Here is a 4,511-nt window from a genome sequence, read left to right on the forward strand (position 1 = left end):
CAGAGAGATTGAGAGAGATCCCGAATCCTTGAGTCAAGTCCAATCACCACAACCAAGTCTGACAACCAAAAATCACTGTTGATTATATAACTCATGATGATGAATCGATGACTCTAAGGCCGCACCTCTATTAGCTCATGACCTAGCATAAAAATACGAGAAAAGAAGAAATTAAAGAAAACCCAGAGGAGAAGCAGAATCAAATAGCTAAGAGAGACGACAATCAAAATAAAATTTCGGAAATCATGATTGAAAGTATGAAACTACTAGCAGACGAAGAACAACCGAAAACCTAAAAAATTATGTCAGAAAAACATAACCAAATCTCTAAAAAATATTAACTATAGAGTAAATTAAACATATGATATTGAACAGAATCACAAGGAGAACATGGATTTGTATCAAAGAGTTTAGACTAGAAACAGATTCAAAAGCAAGATTGAAGAAATTTTTTGATTTTGACTAAGTCAGCTCCGCCTGACTTATCGCATGACTTTACGCCTCTCCCAGAGAGAATCTTGATCTATTTGAATCAATTGATTTTGGAATCTGGGTTTTTACTAATGGCGACTGCTTCTGTTAATTCTCCATTATGTACATGGCTTGTTGGTGCTTGCATGTCTGTAGACTTTGATTAAGATTACAATTGTTGGAAACAGCAGCCATCTTTATTTCAATCTTCAAAGAGATGGGCAGCATCTGAAAGGAGGAATCTTTTGGTATCTACTTCAGATTTTTGATTTCAAAGTGTTTCATCATTTTGTGGGTCTTTTAGTATCAAGATTACACTTCTAAAGGATTGACTACATTCTTTGGTGAATCATTGTTTGGTTCTTCAAATACTAGTAGTAATCAGATTACTCGAAAGCAAACAAGGACTGCTGCCCATTCAGGTAATAATACTAACTCGCGTTCTTGATTTTCTTTTATGGGTGGTGGTGGTGTTCCAGTTTCCCACCGTGAGTCCTATTTGATTTGGTCCATTACATACTATTAAGTGACATGTTCATATAGTGCTTCAGGCTTACTTGTTGGCTTATTTTATTCATATTATAGAGAATTGCTGGAGAAATCGAGTCTTTTTCGACGGGTGGATGGGTTGCACCAAAACTCTCTAAAAAGGGCGACAACTTCATGCTCTACATGCTTACTGCTGGGAAGAAAGCTCTGGGCCTCTGGATGATGGCGGGATCTCGGAAGAGGTCATGAATGAACTGGACAAAACTAGGTGTGGTATATTGGTTGGCTCTGGGATGGGTGGTACAAGGTTTGTTTCTTGCTTCTTTTGATTTAAATGTGGGTTTTGACCTTGAGGACATGATTTGGGAAAACTATTGTCGAATTAATGGTCCAATGGCTTCCATTAACTGTGCCTTGTTTACTTTAACACACCTACCACTTGCTTACTTTTCTACGGTGATATAGTTGGATTGGATTTACGCAAATACATATAGTGAGCCATGAGAAGCTTGATGCTACCTAAGAATCTAGGTGTAGCTATAAAAATTCGATACAGGAATTTGCTGGTATACTACCATATTGCATGAGCATTATATAGCTGCAAACGAGAAGGATATAAGGAAGTTGTACTTATTGGAAGCATAACATTCCACCTTCAAATTTGGTATACGTAGTGTTTGTTTGTTAATTAAGTTCTTCGTTACAGAATATTATTGATGCATGATAAATTTTGCTTTGAGCAGGTTTTCAATGATGCAATTGAAGCCTTAAGGATATCATATAAAAAAATGAATCCTTTCTGTGTTCCATTTGCTTCTACAAATATGGGTCCTGCCGTGCTCGCAATAAATCTGGTAAGCTAAAAGCCTAGAACTAGTTAAGGAGCATCCAGAATGTGTTCTTTGATTTTGAAACACCTTTTTCTACACTTATCTGCAGGGATGGATAGGCCCCAACTATTCAATCTCTACGTCCTGTGCCACCAGCAACTTCTGTAATCTGAATGCAGTGAACCACATTATTAGAGGAGAAGCTGTAAGTTGTTCAGTTTACTTAGAGCATGCTATTGTATATCAAACATTAGAACAATTGTGTAACCTTTATATCTGAAATTGTTTTAAATTTTTGGGAGGTTGCAGGACGTGGTGCTCCGTGGTGTCTCTGACTCAGTAATAATACCTTTAGGTATCCTTTTCTTCTTCCCTTGAGCTTCGTCCTTTATATACCTGAACTATAGCATTTTTTAATTATGTTTTTTTTTTTTTGTGTTTTTGTGTCGCCTGACTTAGGAGGTTTTGTGGCATGTAGAGCACTTTCAAAAGGAACGAGGATCCAACCAAAGCTTCAGGCCCTTGGGATATTGTAATCACCTATTATCTTCTCTCTTATTCAAATCTATATTAACAGCTTTTTGTAAAGAAAAATAAAATTGGCAGATTAGTTAGTCATATTTCATCTCAAGTTAGTGTCCCAGCAGTCGACTATATAGCATTGACGCATCGTAGTATTAGACATTTTTATTTCCGATACTGTCACTACCTAACTCAGACATTATTCACCCAATATCTATCATATTAAATCAACGCATGGGTTACTCTAGCGGCTAAGCTTTACAATTTTGTGTGACAAATTCCTAATGTTAGGCTTAACTTGCAACTAACAGAATCGTGATGGATTTGTTATGGGAGAAGAAGCTGGAGTTCTGCTGTTTGAAGAACTAGACCATGCAAAGGTAATTTGTTGATTTGAAAGGGTCATTGTTGAATAACTTATTTTTATAGCCTCTGATTTCTTTTGGCTGTGCAACTATCTAGGCTGAGTTTCTTGGCGGAAGCTTTACTTCTGATGACCGAGCCTCATCCAGATTGTATGGAAGTTATAACTCAGATTTGTCATAGCTAGCAATTATTACATTGCCTTGAGAAACATTTCCAGTACCTCATGTCTAGGCCAAACGTAGATGCATGCTCGATTGATGCATTTCACTGATGATTCTGGTTTCCCTCTTCGTACAATCAGGAAAAGGTACTGTTCTTTGTATAGAGAAGGCCTTAGCTCAATCTGGGGTTTCCCCCGAAGATGTCAACTTTGTGAAAGCTCATGCAATATCAACACAAGCTGGCGACTTGAAGGAGTAACAATCTATCATCCGTTGTCTTGGCCAAAATCCTGATGTAACTTTGTTGCATTAAAACTACGTCTTCATTTTCTTTTCCTTTTGGTTTTCTCTTTTTAAGGAGCATATGCCAGTGCTTGATGACATATTGGCTTTTGCAGTTAAGAGTGAACTCCACCAAGTGCATGATCAGTCACCTATTAGGAGCAGCTGGTGCTGTGGAAATCCATTTATCCACTTCTTTCCTTAGCTATAAGCTAGTCTAAGATGTCTTTAAACAGTCGGTACAAAGATGTATAGTTCATAGCTAATGGACAGAATCTACATGAAAGTTTTTGCTAAGTTCAGGTTTTCTGTTTTGCTAGAATCTGTATGCGCTCTTCTTTTAAGTTCCTTTTGCAGTTTTACTTACTGTTGAACTGAATTCAATTTTACATTTAGGAAATACGGACAGATTGGGTGACTTGGGTCCATCCAAATGTCAATCTTGAGAACCCCAAGGAACATGTGTAAGCTCTCTACTTTAGTTGTTTACAGTTTCAAATACTTTCTATTCCTCTACAGTTAGGTGCTTGAGGGTGCAAATGTTTTAGTAGTGACGGATGATAAATTGAGATGCCTTACTGAAATTGTAGTTCAATAAGAGAAGAATTGTAATGTTGAACATTCTCGGCTTTTAACTACTGTACCTTCTTCTTATAGTTAGTTGCCTCTGACGTTGAATTGCATTGAATCAGGATAAAGATGCTGGTTGGCCTGAAGAAAGAGAGACTTGGCATAAAGGTGGCATATCTAATTCATTTGGCATTGGAGGCCACAATTCATCAATTTTACTGTCCCCTTACTAGTTGTAACTGGATGTAGCGATTTTAACCATGGACTTAAAAAGAGGAGGAAGTTAGCATTCAGTTTTCTTGTGTTAGTTTGGGATATCAAGATTTGATTACGGGAACAAGTGAAGGTGCTGCTGAAGTTGAAGACTGTCATTAGTTACAACATTCCTGCTATACAAAAGATAAGTAGACAAAGCAGCTCCAGCAGTTCATTTTTTTTCTTTGGGCAGTAAATGATGGATTTGGTTGTTTGAAGCTTAGGCCAAAATAAACTTAATAAACTCTGCCAAAAGCACACCCCTGCTGCAACATGACCTATGTAGGATCAGAATCTCGCAGCAATAATGCCTCAGCAAAATTATCAACAACACAACACAACAACGTCGCAGAACAATTTTAAAAGTGACATAATAAACGACGTCAGCTAAAATCATGAGAAGAATGTAATGATTCTGCGAAAATAAGAGAGTAAGAGAGTTTGCGAGATTAATATTTGTAAGGTTGCGAGAATGTCGCAAGACGTATCCGAAAATAAAGGACAGATTAGCTGTCATCCACTAGGTACTTCCCTATAAATAGTCGTTCAATTGTAAAGGAAAGGG

The 4,511-nt window shown here is 37.3% G+C and overlaps 1 pseudogene; it reads left to right on the top strand.

Moving 5' to 3' along the window:
* Nucleotides 1-563: 563 nt before the first annotated feature.
* LOC113350574 lies at nt 564-4,310 on the top strand (annotated as a pseudogene).
* Nucleotides 4,311-4,511: the final 201 nt, after the last annotated feature.

This window comes from Papaver somniferum, chromosome 2 (genome assembly GCF_003573695.1).
Source record: "Papaver somniferum cultivar HN1 chromosome 2, ASM357369v1, whole genome shotgun sequence".
Classification (NCBI taxonomy): domain Eukaryota; kingdom Viridiplantae; phylum Streptophyta; class Magnoliopsida; order Ranunculales; family Papaveraceae; genus Papaver; species Papaver somniferum.